At 38.2% G+C, this 21,865-nt stretch overlaps 1 long non-coding RNA gene across 1 annotated transcript in view; it reads right to left on the reverse strand.

Annotated features, from left to right (window-relative positions):
* LOC110193189 (uncharacterized) overlaps nt 1–21,865 on the reverse strand; it is a 114,109-nt gene that overhangs the window by 20,630 nt on the left and 71,614 nt on the right. Inside the window, exons 5-6 of the long non-coding RNA XR_013484546.1 lie at nt 18,707–18,954; nt 18,340–18,584 (exon numbers count right to left, since the gene is read on the reverse strand). This is a non-coding gene — a long non-coding RNA (uncharacterized LOC110193189). The remainder of the gene's footprint in view (nt 1–18,339; nt 18,585–18,706; nt 18,955–21,865) is intronic.

Consider the following 21,865-nt stretch of genomic DNA (forward strand, 5'->3'; position numbering starts at 1 on the left):
AAGGGAGGATGTTTCTGTATGTGTATGTAAGAAAGACAGACAGAGACAGAAAAATAGAAAGACAGAGACAAAGTGAGACAGAGAAAGAGAGAGAGAGAGAGAGAGACAGAAAGAGAGAGAGAGAGAGAGGAAGAGCCTGTGGTTTATCACACTGCGACTTCCTGGCCAGGTCTCCTCAAAGCCCATAGGCTATGCTGATCTTGGACAGAAAAAGGATCAACTATTGACTATTTAAAATAAGTTAATGAATAACTGGGGGAAAAAAAAGTAAAATACACAGATTAACAAAATGAGAAATAGAGAATTTAAATATCCCAGTCACAGAAAAAGAAATTAAATAAGCTACCAGATGGGTTTACAAAATCAAAAAAGGCAGTAGCAAAAATAAACTCAATTAGAAATATAAACACAGAAACTGAATTATGCTTAAAGACACTATAGATAATGAATAAATACGAATACTTAATATATGCATTAAATGGCATAGTATCTAAATACTTAAAGGAAAAGTAAAAAGAATTATAGAAAGAAATAGTAAGTTTTAATAGTTGTAAACCTCAATGTATTTCCTCTTCTTCTTAGACAAATTTAATCAAAAAAAAATTTTTAAGAGATAAGGACTTGAATAGAATTTTAGAAATTCTAGAAAGGTAGATTTCTGGCAATTACTAAATAGGAATAGAAAGAAGAGTACACATATTTCTTAGTAGTCCATGGTATCTCTACAAAAATTGACCACATACCAGTGCCTAAAAAAACCTTATAAACAAATTCAGAAAAACAGAAATATTGAAGATATTACTTACTGACCATAATACTATGAAAATTATATTCAGTAAAAGTATCTTTAAATGAAGGATTAAAATTAGCAGCTATATAATTTTAATCCTAAATAATTGGTGGGTTTAAAATTAAAAAGAAATCATAGAAACAATAGATAAGTTCATCAAAAAACATAAATGCAATGAGAAAATACGCCAAAAAATTTGAGATGTAGCTGAAGCAGTCATTGGGGGGAAATCATGTCCCTAAACACTTTCATCAACAAAAAGGAAAAAAGAAAAGAAAAGAAACGAGCATGTAATTGAAAAGCTAGAGAAGTAGAAAAACATAAAAGTAACAAATTAAACATCAAAGTGGAAATTCTAAAAATTTGACAAAGAAATCAACAATGTTGAAAAGCAAAAAAAAAAAAAAAGAATTAAAAAAGTTAAGCTAAGAGCCTGGCATAATGAAGAAAAAAATAGATAAATCATTAGCTAATATGCTTTGAAAAAATAAAGAGGAGACTAAATTGCTAGTATTAAAAATAAAAAGGAGAAATCACAACAAATTAAGAAATAAGGGAATTATTAGAATCTATTTTGTCCAATTATATGACAAAATTGACAATTTTTAAAAAATGGATGAATAAAAAAAATTTTAAATATACAAATTAACAGAATAAGACATTGAGAATTTAAATATCTTAGTCTCAGAAAAAGAAATTAAACAAGCCACCAAATAGACTTACAAGTTTTTTTCATATTCAAAGAACAATTAATTACAATTTTACACAATCTTCAAAAATAGGAAAAGATACTATCCAACTCCTATAACACAATTTAGGTCTTAATGAAAATTACTATGAAAACAACGATGATGATGGTGGTGGTGATGACACCTAACATTTATATAGCACTTCCTTTGTGCTAGGCATTGTACTAAATGCTTTACAATTATTATTTCATTTGATCCACACAACAACCTTAAAAAGGTAGGTACTATTATTATCCCCATTTGACAGATGAGGAAACAGAAAAATACCTAAAAGAGCAAGACATACTTGCAATCAACAAGATTCACAAACTCAGCATCATCATCCTCAACTCCTCTCTTATACTCACCTCATATATACAATCCATTTGCCAAGTCTTGTCATTTCATAACATATCTCCTATATGTTCCTTTTTCTCCACTCACAAAGATATTACCCTGGTGGGAGCTTTCACCAATTCATTCCTGAATTATTGTAATAGCCTCTTGGTTGGTCTTCCAACATCAAGTCTCTACCTACTCTCCCCATCTTCCACTCAGCCGCCAAAATGGTTTTCCTAAACCACAGTTTTGACTGTGCCTCAACATTTTGCCTCAACAAACCCAGGTAGTTCCATATTACTATCAGTATCAAATATAAAATACTTTGACATTTAAGTATCCTAATTTTCTAGTATTTTCATACTTTAATCCCCACTGTATACCATATGATATAATTTACTCTTTTCTGCCTCCTCCTTTCTTCTTCTCTCATCACAATCCCTTTTCACCACTTAATTAGGTTTTTTATCATCACATCAAAGTGAACTTCTAACCACACTCTCTGTCTATGTATATCCCTTCTAATTGTCACAATAAAGATACAGCTCTCAAGAGTTACAAGTATCATCTTCCCATGTAGGTGTCTATACAGTTTGCCTTCTTGAATGACATGGGTTTTTTTTTCTTTCCTATTTACCTTTTTATTCTTCCCTTGAGTCTTGTATTTGAAGATCAACTTTTCTGTTGAGCTCTGGTATTTTCATCAGGAAAATGTGGAATTCTCCCATTTCATTGAATGTCCATCTCCTCCCCTGAAAGATTATGCTCAATTTTGCTGGGTAGTTGATCTTTGGTTGTAATCCAAGCTCATCTGCCTTACAGAATATTGTATTCCAAGCCCTCTAATCTTTTAATGTAGAAGCTACAAGGTCCTGTGTAATCCTGACTGTGGTTTCACAATATTTGAATTGTTTCTTTCTAGCTGCTTACAGTATTTTCTCCTTGACCTGATAATTCTGGAATTTGGCTACAATATTCCTTGGCATTTTCAATTTGGGATCTCTTTCAGGAGGTGATTGGTGGATTCTTTCGATGACTATTTTACCCTCTGGTTCTAAGATCTTAGGGCAGTTTTCCTTGATGATTTCTTGAAAGATGCTATCCAGGCTCTTTTTTATCATGGTTTTCAGGTAGACCCATAATTCTTAGATTCTCTCTCCTGGATCAATTTTCCAGGTCAGTTGTTTTTCCAATAAGATATTTTATGTTTTCTTCTATTTTTTCATTCTTTTGATTTTGACTGATTCCTGATGCCTCATAGATTTCCACTTTGTCAGTTGTAGTTTTAAAGGAATTGTTTGATTTTTCTTCTATCTCTCTTATTTGACTTTTAAAATCCTTCTTGAGCTCTTTTCCAAGAAGGCTTTTTGGACTTGAGACCAGTTCATATTCCCCTTTGAGATTTCGAATGTGGGTATTTTGACAATGTTGTCCTTTCCTGAATTTGTGTTTTGATCTTCACTGTCACCACAATACTTCTCTATTGTCATTTTTTTCTTTGTTGCTTTTTGCTCATGGTGTTTGCCTTTTTTCTGGCTTTTAAAGTTGATCTCTGCTTCTGGGGCACAGGAGGCACTGTCCCTTGTTTCTTGTACTGGGGGCTAGGGGCCTGGTTACTGATTTTGTGAGCTGGGGCCTCAGGTGCTGGCAGCTGGAGGCTGTAGGGGTCTGGTAGCTTACCTGGTGATGAGCTGGAGTTGATGGTGGTGGCTGGTACGTGCTTGGTGTTGGCACTTGCCTAATCCACCATCCTGGGGTGCAGGATCTCCCACTGGTTTGCTGAGGTGGGGCTTGCCACTGGTTTGCTGGGACGCCTCCTGTCCTGTACTAGTCCCCTTCAGCCACAGCAAGAGGGACCTTTCTCATTAATCCCCCTAGTCTTCTGAGCTAAAAGACTGCTGCATCTTATCTTTCTGCTGGCTTCATTACATCTGTGGGCTGATAGCTCCAGGAGCAGCCACTGCCACGGCCAATTCAGTCACTCCAAAGGCCTGCTCCTGGTTTTCTGGGGCTGGGGCTACACCTCTCTCTCACCCAGGTCCAACAGACCCCTCCTGCTGACCTTCTAAGTTGTCCTTGACATCTGTGGGCTGAGAAGTCTGGAAACTGCCACTGCTGCCAGTAATTCAGTCCCCTGAGGTCTACTCTGGCTTTGCTGGGTCCAAGTCTGCACTGGTATGGCCTGTGCTGGATTGCAGCTCCTCGCTCAGCCTGGTGCAACAGACCTTTCCTGCTAATCTTCCAGGTTGTCTTGAGCTGGAAATCTGCCTCACTCTGTCTCTTTGTGGGTTCTGACACTCTAGAATTTATTCAGAGTCACTTTTTAAAGGTATCTGAAGGGGTTAGGGGGAGAGCTCAGGTGAGTCCTTGCTTTCACTTCACCATCTTGGCTCCACCCCCTAAACTCCTTTTAACCATTCAAACATTCTAACCACTCAGTTCCTCAACTTATTCATTTCTCATGACCTACTCTTCCAACCCAACTCAACTACACACAAAGATAATTGTGCTCTTATCTTGCTACCCCTCACAAATGTACACTTCCATGTTCTTGAACTCTGAACGTCTCTTATCTGATCATCATATGTCATCATTCCATTTTTCCCTTTATCTTGCAACCCCAAGCCCTATTTTTCATCTTCCAGTCTCTCAACATCTGTTCTTTCCCAGGCCATCACCCCCACACTGACTACATTCTCCTTCCTTCCCCATTATGATCCCTTAGTGAGCCAGTTCAACACTACCCTGTCCTCTTCTCTTGCCCTTGTCCCCCAAGTCACCGCTTCGTATTACTCCCACCATCCACTGTCTTTACTCCTACTCACAGCTACTGAAGGAAGCTGGAGAAAATCATAAAACTGTGCTGACTAGGTCCACAACAAATATATGTAAGATAACTGTGTCCTTAGTGAGGTAAGACAATCCTTTTGCACCTCATTAATTGATTCACTTTCTTACTAATGATAGCAGCTCTTTTAGATGTTTTCATCTCTTCTCAAATCATTCACAGCTCCCTGTACTCCTACCCCTACCCTCTTAACTGAGAGCCTTACCTCAAATTCACTGAAAAAAATTTCTCCACTTCCTTTCCATTCCCTCTTTCTTAATTGGCCTTCTGACCCCATCATTCCACTGACACTGCTCTCTTCAAAGTAATTAATGACTCTTAGTAGGTAAATCTAATGGTCTTTTTTATATTTTTAATTCAACACTCTTTTTTTAAATGTTGAGTTCAAAGTCTCTTCTTCCCTCCAGACCCTGCCCTATTCACTGAGAAGGCAAGCAATATGATATTAATTATATGTGTGAAACCATGGAAAACATATTTCCATATTAGCCATGTAACAAAAAGTTAAAAAAAAATCAAGAAAATGAAAAATGTATACTTCAATTTGCACTCAGGAGTTCATCAGTTCTTTGTCTGGAGGTGGATAGCATTGTTCATCATAACTCATAATTGTCTTGGATCATTGTATTGATCTTCCACAGTTGACTAATGTTACAACGTTGTTGTTATTGCATATGGTGATTTGCTGGTTCTGCTCACTTCACTTTACATCAGTTCATATAGGTCATGCCAGGTCCCTTCATCATTTCTTGTAACAGAATAATATTCTAACACAATCATATACCACAACTTGTAGGCATCCCCTGAATTTCTAATTCTTTTCCAACACAAAAAGAGCTGCTATAAATATACTTGTACATGTAGGTCCCTTTTTTTATCTTTTGGGACACAGACAATAGTATTATAACTGGGTCAAACAGAAATCACAGTTTTATAGCTCTTTGGGAATAGTTCCAAATTGTTCTCCAGAATGATTGTACTAGTTCACAATTCCAACAACAATGCATTAGCATCCCAATTCTTCCACATCCCTTCCAACATTTGTCATTTTCCTTTTCTGTCATCTTAGCCAATCTGATAGATGTGAGGTGGTACTTCAGAGTTGTTTTAATTTACATTTCTCTAATCAATTCCTATTTAGAACATTTTTTTCATATGACTATAGATAGCTTTGATTTTTTTCTTCTAAAAACTGGCTGTTAATATCCTTTGACCATTTATTAATTGGGGAATGGCTCTTATTTTTATAAATTTGACTCAGTCCTCTACATCTTTGAGAAATGAGGCTTTTATCAGTAAAATTGCTCTAATTTTTTTATATTACTTCATTGTCTATGGTACCTTTTTAGCAAAATGTAATTTCTCTGCTTATCTCTTTTAATTAGGTTTATTTTTGCTTTTGCTTTTTTAAAGATCATGATTGCCACCTCTGCCTTTTTTAAAATTTCAGCTGAAGCATAATAGAATCCTGTTCCAGTTCCTTATTTGAACTCTGTGTGTGTCTTTCTGTTTCTTGTGTGCTTCTTGTGAACAACATATTTTTTGAATACTGGTTTCTAACCCATTCTGCTACCCAGTTCCATTTTATGGGACAGTTTATCTCATTCACATTCACAGTTATGATTACTAGCTGTGTATTTCCTTCCATTCTATTTTCTTCTGTTTATCCTTCTCTCCTTCTCTCTCTCTGTCTCTCCCTCTCTCTCTCTCCCCCATCTCTCTTCAAAAATCTGTTTGGCTTCTGATTACTCCCTCCTTTAATCCATCCTTCCTTTTATCATTCTCTCTCTTATCGCTTTCCCCTCTTATTTTCTTATTGAGTAAGATAGATTTCTATACCCAACTGAGTGTCTATGTGTGTATAAAATATATATTCTTCCCTCTTTTAATCAATTCCAATGAGAGTGAGGTTCAAGAGTTGCGCGCCCCCCCCATTTTCCCCTTCTCTTCTAAATCTCTTCCTTGGGTCCTTCTTTTATGTGAGATAATTTTCCATTCTACATCTCCCTTCCCCTTCATCTAATGTATTCCTCATTTTTACCTATCCATTATTTTTTGAGATCATCCCAACATAATTGAGTCACTCCCATGCCCTCTATGTGAAGCTTTTTTTTAACTGTACTTCTAACTATCATTTAATAATGATAAAGTTCTTAATAGTTACATGAATCATCTTCACACCTAGGAATGTAAATAGCTTAGCCTTATTGAGTCCCTTATGATTTCTCTTTCATGTTTACCTTTTTATGTTTCTCTTGAGTCCTGTGTTGGAAGGTCAAAATTTCTAATCAGCTCTAGTCCTTTTATCAGGAATGTTTGAAAGTCTTCTATTTCATTAAATATTTCTTTTCCCTCTGAAGGATTATGCTCAATTCTTGGTTGCAATCCTAACTCCTTTGCTTTCTGGAGTATTATATTTCAAGCTCTCTGCTTCTTTAAGGTGGAAGCTGCTAAATCTTGTGTGATCCTGACTGTGGCTCCATGATATTTGAATAGTTTCTTTCTGGCTGCTTGAAATATTTTCTTCTTGACCTGGTAGTTCTGGAATTTGGGCTATTACAGTCCTAGGAGTTTTCATTTGGGGAATCTCTTTCAGGAGGTAAGCAGTGGAATTCTTTCAATTTCTATTTTACTCTCTGGATCCAAAATATCGAGGCAATTTTCCATTATAATCACTTGAAATATAATGCCTAGGCTTTTTTTAAAATCATGGCTTTTTGATAGTCCAGTAATTCTTAAGTTACCTCTCCTCAATCTATTTTCCAAGGCAGTTGTTTTTATGATGAGATATTTCACATTTTGTTCTATTTTTTATTCTTTTGATTTTGTTTCATTGTTTCTTGATATCTCATGAATTCATTAGCTTTCACTTGCTCAATTCTAATTTTTAAGTTATTTTCTTCAGTGAAGTTTTGTAACTTCCTTTCGACTCATTCTGTTTTTTAAGGAGTTCTTTTCTTTAGTGAATTTTTGTGCCTCTTTTACCATTTAGCCACTTCTGTTTTTCAAAGTATCATTTTCCTCAAGGTGGTTTTTTTTATGTTTCTTTTACCAAGCTGCTGATTCTCTTTTCATAATTTTCTTGCATCACTCATTTCTATTTCCTAATTTTTCCTCTAGCACTCTTATCTCTTTAACTTTTCCAGGAATTCTTGTTGGGTTCGTATCCATTTTTCCTTTGTGGCTTTTCTTGTAGCTGTTTCATGTTATTGTCTTCTGAGTTTGTGTCTTGATATTCCCTGCCACCATAGTAGTTTTATGATCAGGTTCTTTTTTTGTTTGTTTGCTCATTTTTCCAGCTTGTTTATTGACTTTGAACTTTATGTTAAAGTTGGGCTCTGCTCACTTGGGAGTGGAAATATACCATCCCAAGTTTCAGGCTTTTTTGAGTTGCTGTATTTATAGCTAGTTCTGAGAAACTACAAGTTTTCACTGCTTCTAAGGTACTGTTATCCTGGGAGAGGTTGGTCAATCTTCTCCTGGTCCATGCTCTGGTCTTTATTTAGGAAGGACCTTGTAATCACAAGCACTAGTGCTCCTCTCTGCCTTGGAACTGTGACCAAGGTTTCTGCTCCCTTGTGATTGATCACAAGCATTCCTCTCCACCATTGAACTGTGACCCAAAATTGCATATGGGCAATGGAGTTGCCAAACAGCACGCAATCCTGCACCCAGTTTCAGCTCCAGGTGCCTTGTAATGTCTTTTTGACTAGTCGTCCAGGCCCAATACCATCTCTGGCCTGAGAGCTCCCACTGTTTGAGCACTGGGCCTGCCCCTACCCCAGTATAACAGATCTCTCCTTCCAACCTCCTAATTTATCTCGGGATGGAAAAATGTTCTTTTTGTTGGCTATGCTACTGCAGAATTTGACTTGACATGTTATTTTAAAGTTGTTTGAAGGGTAATATTGGCAAGTTCATCTGGGTTGCTGCCTCTGCTCCACCACTTGGCTTTAAAGGTCTTTTCTCCATTTTCCTTGTTCATGATTTCTTTGCAGCCTTTAACACTATCAGTCACCCTCTACTCCTTGATACTCATCTCTCTAGGTTGTTATAACACTCCTCCTACCTTTCTGATCACTCCTTCTCAGTCTCCTTTTCTAGCTCTTTTCCAGGTCATACTTACTAATCACAAGGGGCTACCAGGACTTCCTCTTCTCTTCTCCTTCTATACCATTCTATTTGTTGATATTATCAGCTCCAATGGATTTAATTATCATCTCTCTGCTGATGATCCTCAAATCTATTTATCCAGCCTTAACCTCTTTCCTAACTTCTAGACTCATATCTTCAACTGCCTATTGGATATCTTGAATTGCATGCTCCATAGACATTACAAACTCAACAAACATGCCCAAAGCTAGACTCATCATTCCTCCCCAATATCTCCTGTCTTCCAGATTCTTCTATTATTTCAAGAGTATCACTATCCTCCCAGTTATCCAGGCTCACAACTTAAGTGTCATTCTTTACTCTTCACTCTCATATCCCATGCCTAATCTGTTGCCAAGTCCTGTTGATTTTACTTTCATAACACATCTTGTATAAGCATCTTTCCCTCCTTTGACACTGCCACTACCATGCTGCAGGGTCTCATTAACTCATTCTTGGATTGCTGTAATATTTTCTTGTTAGTCTCTGCCTCTCTATTCCATCCTTCATTCAGCTGTCAAATAGATCTTTCTAAAGCATAGGTCTGACCACATCTCTCCCCTCCCTTACTTAATAAACTCTAGTGAGTCCCTATCATCTCTAGAATCAAATATAAAATCATCTGTTTGGGGTTCAAAGCCATAATCTTTCTTTTCTCCTCATTCCATATAAGAACATGCACGCACAGAAGAGAATATCCTTTATTTCACCCCAAGAAAATTGCAGAAGGCGCAAAGAATTCTGAGGTGCCTATAAACAGATACATAAGAAACTAAAAGTAATAATAAAAGCCCGTAAGTAATCAAAACAATCCTATTCCCTCTTTGATGATTCCTGCTTTTTCATCAGAGTCCTAGAGATTGTTTAACCCAGTTGCACCCTATGGTTTTTACTATTTTCAGAAAGAAAATGTACTTTGATTTGCCAGCAGGTCAATACTCTGACATTCCTGTGAATCCATAGGGCTCCATCAGAGTGCTACACAGTCCCTCCTAGATTCAAATTGTCACTATGTGGTTTGAACTCCCCTCAGAATGCAAACAAACTTTGCAGTTCATGGGCCCACCATCACCCTCCCTTCAGATGTACATTCAACCAATCATTCAATCCACAAGCATTATTCAGTGACTACTATGGGTCAGGCACTGATCTAGGCTTTGGGAATGCAAAAACCAAAAATGATACAGCCTCTGCTCTCCAGGAGCTTACACTATTTGAATGTCTCACAGAAATAGTGAGTTGTAAAGTGTAGCTCTTCTGTTCTCCTATATTGTGATTTTGGTCCCTTTGTTTTACTATTACTATCTCTTCTCCATAAGAGAAGAAACAAAATTTTACTATTAATTTTCAAAATGTCTTCCCTTGTAACAAATAAACATAAATAAGCAAAACTCTTCACTTACTGGCCGTGACAAGAAATATATGTCTCATTTTGTGCCTTTAATCTATCAATGCTCTATCAAGAGGTGGGAAGTATGATTCATCACTGGTGAATCATTAGTTTTTCAAACTTAGTAATTATATCTTTTTTATCCTTTATTATTAGGAAAGTCATTAAATTGCATTCTATGGTCCTCAAGTGACTCATTACATTGTGACCCCAAGCCTTAATAACTATCCTGGTGTAAGATTGGACTAACTCAGAATATTTACTGTGGTTTCCAAGGGCATTTTACAATGGCCCATGGTTCAATTCATTTTTGATGTGGGGGAAGGGTAGAAGGGAAGAAAAGGGGCCTTGGGTGATAGGATGGACATATATAATGTCTATCTGTTGGCTAAAGCATTTTGAGGCTCTCTTTCAATGTGAAAAGAAAGCTGTTCTTGTTAACCCTGTAAGGTTAATACAATAGATGCTTAAGGAGTTTGGCAGGTGAAGTAGAAAAAAAGCAAAATCAAATATTCCTCGGCTTTCATCGTTGGCTTAAGAATAATGAAAATGAAGATTAATTGCCCATATATATCAGGCAATTAGAGGCAGAGATGAAATTTTACTATCTTTAAAAACTGTGACTTTAGGGCAGAGAATTTAGTACAGTGTAAATGGACAGTGTTAATGGGGGCAGAGACTAACAGAATAGAAACTAAGATCTCTAACCCAGATGTTTTTCCTTAGAATGTGTTAAACCTTGATGATATGAAGTTTATAAGAACAGAGAACAGGAGCAGTAGTGATGGATGAGGATTGGGTACTTTAGCAGGTGGTAAAAAAGTATTGAGATTATTCTATTACTATTCCCCTCCACCCCAACACACACACACACTATATTACCTCCCAGGAAATGACTTCTTCCATAAGGGAGTCTAAGGGTGAGCAGGCTTTCACTATCAAGAAACTTGAGAAGTTGCACAAGAAGTTTAAACAGCAAACTTTAATGGTTTATTCAGCTATGATCTAATGAATACAAGTCAGAATATTTCTTCATTGCAGGGTTCCATTGGCTCAAAGAACTTACAAAAGATTTGTTCTTTTGAAGTCAACTGACAGGGTTAAAAGAATCATGAATTCTTTCTAGGGTTGATTCCACAGTGAGAAAGAGCAAAAGACAATGCAAAAATTTTAAAAGAGATGGAACTGGTGGGCTAGAATTATGTTGCCTCCCCATTCGTTCTTATTAGCCTGCTTTGAATGTAATTAGATACAACTTTGGGAGAAAGCCCTATCCAAAAGGCATCAAACTTAAGTTAATCGCTTTCCCTGTTAAAATATCATACAGCTCTGGGTAGATCAATTGTTTAGGTTTGAATGGGAGATGGTGGCAGTCCCAGAAGCTGCCTAGGCAGGAAAGACTGTCTGCACAAACAGGTGCTCTGGGTATGATGAGAGGAGGCACAGTGCTTACCACCATGTTAGGTATGTGTGGATGGTAACAATACCTTTCTCATAAAGAGCTTTGGGTATGGTTTTGAAACATGGAATTGATAAGGAGATGATCGATGGCCAACCTATGAAGGGGTTAACAGAAGTTAAATAAGATACCCAAGATGAGAGTAACAAAGGGCTTTCTACTCAGCAAAATGTATAATATCCCTTAAAATCCCATGCCATATAATTGTTCAGAGCCACCCAAGTATTTTTTTTTCTAGCTGACTTCCCTTAGAGCAAGAGCCAAGGTTCTCCTAAGACTTAAATTATTATTACTTCAGGACTGCAGGGGCACCAGAAACCATTTGTCCAAGTCACTGTTATTGTTGAGGGAAGATGGTACCAAATACACAAAGGTATTGCTGGATACTAGTGCCCAGGTTGTCATTATTCCAGGACAGCCTCAACGAGTTTATAGGGGTGCCCCATTGAGGGAAACGTCACTGAAGTACTACCCTTTCTCAGGTGGATGTCAGTGAAAGCTCCCCTGTTTGGGACTCAGCTGTGGTGGTTAATCAGGAGAAGTGTCTCACAGGCACTAGTATTATAAGTTCCTGGAAGCCTGTAAGTCTACAGGAGCTTGCAGTAGTTTCTATGCTTGTTATTGTAGATAGGTTTATATTGAAACTTTTGAAGTTGTCTGACTCAACATATCAAGTTAATATGAAACAATTTTAGCTCCTGGGATGCGGGGATGAAAGACATTTCCTCCCCAGAATGGAGATAAAGGGTGCTCCTAATACTGGTATTCATATCTCAGATGTACCCTCTGACCTGGGGATCCTCATTCTGAGTAGAGGGCTTCTCCCAGAACCTCCACTTAAGTAAGGCACCCAGACCAGCCATCTCTCAATTTCCCACCCGACTACACTCTTCTGGCCTTCTCCATCATTCCCCTGTATTAAGTACCTTCTCCCACCTCTCCCTTTTCAGCTACTTTTTATGTTGTCTTCCCTCATTAATATGTAGGCAACTTCAGAGCAGAGGCTTTCTTTTTCCTTACATGTGAGTCCCCAACACTTAGCCCAATGTCTTACAAGTATAAAGTGCTTAATAAATACTTGTGACTAACTGACTTTGTTATACAAACTTTCCTTATAATAACTCCATGAGTCAAAAGAAAGCAGATGTTATCTGGCAGCCTACGGTGGATTGTCAGGATCTTGCTGAAGATGAATTTTTATGCCAATTAGTGTGGCCATTCCTGATCCTGTCAACATGGTAGACCAGGTATCCCTGACCTCAGCCAAGTGATATGGATTACTGATTTCGCTGTGTATTTTTCTCTCTATCCATGACCAAAACCTGTCAGAAACTATTTGCTTTTGCCTTCAGTTTCTTTCCTAAGAGTTATTTGCATTGTTCATTATAGTGCCACAGTTTTGTGGGCAAAGAATGAAAAGAGGCCCTAACTTCTGAGGACATTGATGTAAATCACTATATAGATGATACATCATTCACTGAGCTAAATGAGGTCCCAATGGCAGAGACCCTGGATTGGATGGTGGCTCATATGAGACACAAGGAGTGGAAGATCATTCTTTAAAAAATTTAGGGTCCAGCCCTCTCAATTAAGTCTGAGGGAAACACATCAGAGGGAAAGAACTTTTTGTGTCAATGAATGTGTCCACCTTTGAAAAATCAATATGGCATAAACCCATGCAATCTGAAATCTGCCTGACTGGTAAATTGATTACATTGACCTATTCACCCCATCTCAGGGCAAGAAATTTGCCCTTACTGAGTTGATACTCACTCAGGATATAGTAATGAAGTGACTTCATGGCAGCTAGGTAGCATAGTAGCTAGGAGATGTAGAGGATATAACGCAAGATCAGGGGTCAAGAATATAAGAATTCAGGGGCAGCTGGGTGGCGCAGTAAATAGAGCTCTGGCTTTGGAGTCAGGAGGACCTGAGTTCAAATCCGGCCTCAGACATATAACACTTACTAGCTGTGTGACCCTGGGTGAGTCACTTAAGCCCAATTGCCTCACCAAAAAAAAAAAAAAAAGCAAAACCAGGAATATAAGAATTCAAATCCTGCCTCAGACACTTACTAGTTGTATGTCTCTGGGCAAGTCACTTAGCTTCTTTGTACCTCATTTTCCTCATTTGTAAAATAGGGATAATAATATATGTAAAGCATCTCAGGGGCACTTAGGTGGTGGAGAAGATAAAGCTCTGGGTTTGGAATCAGGAAAATCCATCTTCATGAGTTCAAATTTGGCCTCAGACACTTATGAGCTGTGTGGCCCTAAGCAAGTCATTTAATCTTGTTTGCCTCAGTTTCCTCATCTATAAAATAAGCTGGAGAAGCAAATGGCAAACCATTTCAGTATCTTTGCCAAGAAAACCCTAAATGGGGTCACCAAGAGTTGGACACAACTGAAACGATTCAACAACAAAGCATCTTGTGAAACTTAAAGCAGTAAATATACATATGTGTACATGTGGATAAACATGTTTTTATTATTATTATTATGCTAGCTATTATGGTCACTACAATCAAAACTGTGACAACATATGGGATATTTTATACTATTTCATCTGTTCAGGACGCTCATTTTACCTCAAAGAAAGTCTGAGATTGGGCCCACCACCATCATATTTGCCTGGTTTTCCCATCAATCCTCCCATTTTACATGTCTATTATTTGTACTAAGCTCCTCCTTTAGGATTATTTATGCTACAACTGTTTTAAGATTACTTTAGTAGTGGAAGGTTCACCTAGAAAATTTGGGGAAAGTTGCCAATAAGGGGTGGGTTACAGTAGGAGCAACACTTGTTTTCTTTGGGTAGGTCTGGTTTCCCATTAATAAGACTGGGAGGCTGCTCTCAGGATCATCATTGGTTTGGCTTCCTGACTGCTTGAGGCATAAAAGACCCAGTCTGTGGGGAATTGGTGTCAGATGTTTTAGCAGAATTCCCTCTGCCTTGCAGAGAATGCATTTCTGAGTGAGAGTGGACAGTTGCTGTGGTGACTACTGAGGCAGAGAGAAATAGTATTTTTCTACGCCAATATCCTTTTTATCTATCATATTCTTTTAATCTCTCGTCAGTAAAGTTACCTTAATTATATTATATGGTGAATGTGAAGGGAGAGGGATATAACCATTTTATTTCAATTGCTAGCTTTTTAACCTTAGGAATTGTATCTTTTTTTACCCTTTGCTACAGGTGAAGTTATTTTTATTGCGTTTTATGATCCATGAGTTTTTTATTGCATTCTGACCTGAATCACTGAGGTGGCCTGAGTTAGATGCGGCCCAGAATATAAGGTAATCTCAGAGAAAACACTGCCCATAAACCTCTTTTCTCTTCCTAGAATGCTAGATTCTGGCATGATACATTCTGGGAAATAGTCTTTGCCTCCCTGTGCCTAAATAGGAGGCAGGGGTTCAAGAATGACATTGTCTTCGAACTCTCCTCAACCATGTCATCAGCACATCCAGCTGTCCTGTGCTTCTCCATCCATCAAGAACACTGTTTAAGCACTTACTATATACCAGGCATTGTGTTAAGTGCTGGGAATACAAGAAAAGCAAAAACATAGACCCTGCCTTCTAGGAGCTCACATTCTAATGGAGAAGACCACGTGCAAACAAGCAGCTATATACCTAAGAGATGGGCTCAGAGAGAAGGCGTTAGCAGTTGGAAGGACCAGGAAAGTCCTCTTGCAGATAGTAGGATTTGAGCTGAATCTTCAGGGAAGCCAGGAAGTAGAAAGGAGTAGGGAAACCATTCCAGGAATGTGGGACATGGAATCTAAAAATGGATGAATATGCAGGAAAGCAAATGGACTGGATAGAATATATAGAAGGAAGCGAGGTATATAAGAAGACTGGAAAGTGAGAAGAAGCCAGGTTTTGAAGGTCTTTCTTTTTATATTTGATCATAAGGTAATAGAGAAACTGGAATTTACTGAATAAGGGAAGACATGCTCAGACCTGTGCTTTATGAAGATCATTTTTGCAGCTGAGTGGAGGATGAACTAGAGTAGGGAGGGATTGAAGGCAGGTAGACCAACCAGAAGGCTATTACAACAGATAAAGTGTAAGATAATAAAAGCCTGCATTAAGGTAGTGGATGTGTGAGAGGTCAGAGTGGGGTGTATATGAGAGCTGTTGTGAAGGTAAAAATGATAGGACTAGACAACAGATTATTTACATGGGTAAATGTGAGAAAGGAATTGGAGATGATTCTGAGGTAAGAGGGAGGTACCCTTGACAGTAAGAGTTTGGAAGAAAGGAGAATTTTGGGAAAAGATAATGAGCTCAGTTTTGAACATGTTGAATTTGAGATATCTACAGAACATCCAATTAAAGGTGTCTAATGGGTAGTTGGTGACACAAGACTGGAAATCAGAAGAGAGGTTAAGGCTAAATAAAGAGCTCTGAAAAGCATATGCATAGAAATGATAATGAACCCATAAAAGCTGATGAGATCACCAAGTGAAATAGGAGAGGGGAAGAAGAGAAGAGGTCCAAGAATAGCTTCTTGGGAGGTGGGGGGAGGAGGTGTTCATGGTTAGTGGGTGTGATCTAGAGGAAGTTTCAGCAAAGGATGCTGATAAGGAATGGTCTGACAGGTAAGAGGAGAACCAGGAGAGAGAAGTGTCACAAAAATCTGGAAAAGATTGAGTATTCAAGAAAAGATGCATGCTCAACAGTGTCAAAGGCTACAAAGATGTCAAGAAGGATGAAGACTAAATGATGTGGTTGGACTACAGAGGGTTTTGAAGATGGTGAGAGGAGAGGAAGTAAAGAAACTAACTAGGAGTTTAGCCAACAGGGAGGAAAGAAATAAGGCAATGGCTAGCAAGAATAGTTGGACCAAGTGAAGATTTTGTTTTTAAGGATAGGAAGATGTGGACTTGTTTGTAGGCAGCAAGGAAGTAGGCCAGTAGATGTGGAGATTGAAGATAAATGAGACAGTAAGTATAACAGTGTGGGCAATCTGCTGGAAAAGATGGGATAGAATGGAATCATGTGTGCATGCATTAGAGTTTGGCTTGGCAAGAAGAAATGTCACTACTTCATATGAGACAGGGATGAAGAAGGAGATTGTAGGGGAAGAGATGACTCTTGGAAAATAGGCATAATTTATTTTGGTAAGTATGAGAAAAGGTCTTCAATGGAGAGGTCAGGGAGAGGGGTTCCATGGTAGGCTGAAGGAGAGATGAAAATGCTTACAACCATGTATATAGGATACTTCACCACTACCCCATCTAGGTCCACCTCTAAGACTGAGAAAATCCATTCCCATGAGTTCTTCTTATGGGCTGTGGGTTCAAATATATAATTTTCATTTATTTCTACTGTAAGAGAATCACTAAAGACTCCTTGGGGGATGAAGGGGAAAACCTCTCTAACCCACTTCTCAGCACTCTACAAAAAATGCAAAAGGAAAAATCTGAAAAGGAGCTCAAAAAAGACAAAGAATGTGTTGTTAACATTTTTTAAAAACCAGAGGCGACTCCTCCCACAAAAATCTGATCTCCTCCACAAGAGTTCTAGCCACATAAAACTTGGAGTTATCCATTCACTGAAACTTAACCATAAGTTGCCTTTTACCTTTGTAACAAGATTTCAATAGAATTTACACACTTTATAGAAAGGGAGGTATTTACATTCAAAGATGTACAATCAAAATTAGTTTCTAAGCAAAATCTAGCCTCCAAGGAAGTTTATCAAATTGGTAAAGGAACTTGTCTAATCATACTTCCCTTTCTTCCCCAACCTTTACATCTCAATATCTAAAAGAAGAATATAACAAGTAATTTGGGGAAAATCGTAGCTCTTATTAGTAGCCAAAAAAAGGAACCAGGATATTTCAATAAATACTAACCTATATGTTGACTTTTCTATTAAGGATTTCTGTGAAATTGGAAATCAGTATAAGAAGTATCAGTATATGTATGCATTAAGGATCTCCTTGATGAAGGTATGAGTAGGTAATTGTCATCTGTGAGAAATGATTCATTTGGACCCCTACTCTATTCCAATCAGTATTAATAAGTCTGATATTTTATATAAATCATATAGGGATGATTGCCCAGCCCTCTCTCACTTAAATCCAATTCACTTGCAAGTCACAGGATCACCTTCCTGATGTCCTGATCTTCTTTGAGAATAAAGGACGAACAACAGTCTGTGAATAGTACAAGCTACCCCACTGGGGACCCACCTGGCAACTTCCAGTTGAGTAATGCCACTCCTTCCTTTTTCTTTTCCTTTTTTTTCCCCTTCCTTACCTTTCCTCCTTCCTCTCCCTCTGTCCACCTAGATTATAATACCCTTACCTGAGGGTGCTTTGCCCAAAAGAATGTAAATTTTGATCCCTGAAACTTCAGAAGATATCTTGGGATTTGTGGACTAGATTTCTTTCTTAAGGACCATGCCTTAAACTCAAATCACTCTGGCTCTTATTAGCCAAAAATAGGCCACACCCCACTTGGTCATTGTTTGGGGCCTGATTGGCCCAAAGTAAATCTAAATAGCAACTGTTCCTATTTCCGCCAGAAACCCTGAGGGTCTTCTCCTCCTAGATTGTTGGTTGTTTTGGGGGGTTTTTTTTGACTAGGTAGAAGAAGCCATTGTTTGCTTCATTTCTTACCTTGCCTTAGTCACTGAATGGGTGTTATATCAGTCAAACTGAGAGCTGGGAAAGACCTTAGCTTAAAAAGGCTAAGGTCTTCCACTGCATCCAGGGCCATCTCCGGTAGTCCTAATCCATATCTTGCCACTGGGATCAGATGGCTCCAGAAGAGAAAGTGAGGCTGGTGACTTTGCAGAGTCTTGCCTCACTTAAATCCAATTCACTTTCAAATCATGGTATTACCTTCCTGACACCATGGTCCTCTTCAAGAAAGAAAGACAAAAAAAAAAAAACACAACAAAAAATAGGAATAATTAGACAAGTTGTTATAGCAGGCCTTTATAATGGGCCTCAAACTTTAATGTAATATTCACTACTTGCTTACCAGTTATGAAACTCACTTGTGCAACCACAAGAATGCTGACAAAGATATCTCCATTCTGTTTTACTCAAATTCCAAGTCCAAACACAGCATGGATGGGATGCCTTGATTCTGTGGAAAGTCCTCCAACTTATTTTTGTACCTCTGGACCACTCTTTCTTGTCCAACATGAGCAGATGACCATCTTATGACCACTTAGTAAATGAAGATGCCCTGTACTTCACCCAACCTGATGATATGTCATTTTTGGTCTGTAAGAGCAAGGCATATCAACCAATGAGATTCTGTATTTTACCATGCCCCTTTTGTATACCTGGGTATCAAACCCTATAAAAACAAGGTCCTGGGGACCAGAGGCATTTCAGATCATGAGGAAGATCTGGGGTCCACTTCATCAGAGGGGACCATGGACCTTTTAATAAAGTGCCATTGACTCAGAGCTCTGCCTTGGTTTCTTTCATTGTAGGTTGGACAATTGTAAACTCCACACAGCCTTTTTCAAATTTTTTTTTTGTAAAATAAACTGCATTTTTACTATCAATTAATTAATTAAAGGCATAGAGAATAGGTGATCTCACTGCATTTATTATTTATTGACTATATATAAAAAAAGAATTGTATTTGGTAGAAGAAACTGCAAGATTCTCCTCCAATTACATATTTCACTTGCACAATTTAAAATTATATATAAATCCTTGAAAGATATAACCTGTCACTTTCTCAGTTTTGGACAAATCTAGTAGAAAGATAGACAAAATAGAAAATTTAACAAAATGTCACTGAAACTAGAGCTAAAAGAATTATGGCATTTTCTAAAGGGAACTGCTAAAGAATATATGTATTCTCAGCACCATGTGGAACTATTTACAAAAATTTACCAAGTGGCAGGACATAGAGATATCACAAATAAATGTAAAAAGGCAGAAATAGTAAATGCATCCTTTATAGATTGTTAACACAATAAAAATAGTAATCAGTTCATGGAGCCCAAGTAAAAGACAGAAACAAATGAAATCCTAAATAACGAGTATGTCAAAAAAAAAACAACTCATAGGAGCAAGTAATAATTTGGTGAAAAAAAATTATAATGATGAAACAACAAACCACAATTTCTGGGGTGCAGCTAAAGTAGTCCTTAAAAACACATTGGTGGGGGCAGAGCCAAGATGGTGGAGTAAAAGCAGTGACTTGCTTGAGCTCTCCCCCAAATCCTTCCAAATACCTGTAAAAAATGGCTGTAAACAAATTCCAAAGCAGCAGAATCCACAAAAAGACAGAGTGAAACAAATTTCCAGCCCAAGACAGCCTGAATGGTTAATCAGGAAGGTATATTGCACTAGGTAGGGAGAGGAGCGCAGTTCAGCATGGGTGTGCAGGCAAAACAGGTCTCAGTGAGCCTGGAGCAGACCTCAGAGGACTAAATCATGGGAAGCTGTGGTGGTTTCCAGACTTCTCAAACCACAAATGCCAAAGACAACTTAGAAGGTCAGTAGGAAAAGTCTGTGACTATGGTGAGAGAGAAGTGAGGTCCCAGTCCTACTACCCAAGCTTTGCCCTGGGGCAGCAGCTGCCTCCAGCGCTTCTGGCCCACAGACTGAGGGGGAATCGAGTGGCTGATCAGAGGGAGATTGCAGGGATCTCTCTGCTGTTGCAGGATTCTCTTGCTTTGCCTGTACTTGGTTCTGGGTCACAGTTCTGGGTGGCGATCCTGGGGCAAGGAGGAGCACTGGCATGGTGGAGCTTGTAGTGGCTGTGAAGTGGAAACCTCACGGTTCCAAGGCAGAAAAGAGTGCTTGTGGTCACTCATAGACCAGAGCACAGGCCAGAAAAGGAGTAAACACTTCACCCCTTATCATACCACCTTGGAAGAACTGAAAATTTACAGGTCCCTAGAAGTATTTCTGAAAGCAACTGCACAAAGCCCCTGAAGCTTGGGACAGTACATTCTCCACACTGGAAGCAGACCCCGACCTTAACAAAGAGTTTAAAACTCCAGTAACTGACTGGGATCATGAACAAACAAAGGTGCAAAAACAGTCAGACCACAGAATCTTTCTTTGGTAACAAAGAAGATCAAAACATACACTCAAAAGAAGACAACAAAGCCAAAGCTCCCACATCCAAAGCCTCTAAGAAAAATATGAATCAGTCCCAGGCCACGGAAGACCTCAAAAAAGATTTTGAGAAGCAAGTAAGAGAAGTAGAGGAAAAACTGGGAAGAGAAATGAGAGAGGCAAGAAAATATGAAAAACAAGTCAACAGCTTGCTAAAGGAGACACAAAAAAATACTGAAGAAAATAACACCTTAAAAAAAAGCCTAAGGGGCAGCTAGGTGGCACAGTGGATAGAGCACTGGCTCTGAAGTCAAGAGGACCTGAGTTCAAATCCGGCCTCAGACCAAACACTTTACACTTACTAGCTATGTGACCCTGGGCAAGTCACTTAACCTCAATTGCCTAAAAAATTTTTTTTTAAATTAGCCTAACCCAAATGGCAAAAGAGGTCCAAAAAGCCAATGAGGAGAAGAATGCCCCAAAAAGAAAAATTGGCCAAATGGAAAAGGAAGTCCAAAAGCTTACTGAAGAAAATACTTCCTTAAAAATTATAATGGAGCAATTAGAAGCTAGTGACTTTATGAAAAATTAAGACACTGTAAAACAAATCCAAAAGAATGAAAAAATAGAAAACAATGTGAAATATCTCATTGGAAAAATAACTAACCTGGAAAATAGATCCAGGAGAGAGAATTTAAAAATTATTGGACTATCTGAAAGCCATGATCAAAAAGAGAACCTAGACATCACCACAATTTCAAGAAATTATCAAGGAAAACTGCCCTGATATTTTAGAACGAAAGGGCAAGATAGAAATTGAAAGAATCTACCAATCACTTTCTGAAAAAGGAAAACTCCTAGGAATATTGTAGCCAAATTCCAGAGTTCCCAGATCAAGGAGAAAATATTGCAAGCAGCCAGAAAGAAACAATTCAAGCACTGTGGAAACACAATCAGGATAACACAAGATTTAGCAGCTTCTACATTAAAGGACCACAGCACATGGAATATAATATTCCAGAGGGCAAAGGAGATAGGATTACAACCGAGAATCACCTACCCAGTAAAACTGAGTATAATCTTTCAGGGGAAAAAACAGTTATTCAGT

The sequence above is a fragment of the Phascolarctos cinereus genome, unplaced genomic scaffold, assembly GCF_003287225.1.
Source record: "Phascolarctos cinereus isolate Bilbo 61053 unplaced genomic scaffold, phaCin_HiC Scaffold_2;HRSCAF=192, whole genome shotgun sequence".
Classification (NCBI taxonomy): domain Eukaryota; kingdom Metazoa; phylum Chordata; class Mammalia; order Diprotodontia; family Phascolarctidae; genus Phascolarctos; species Phascolarctos cinereus.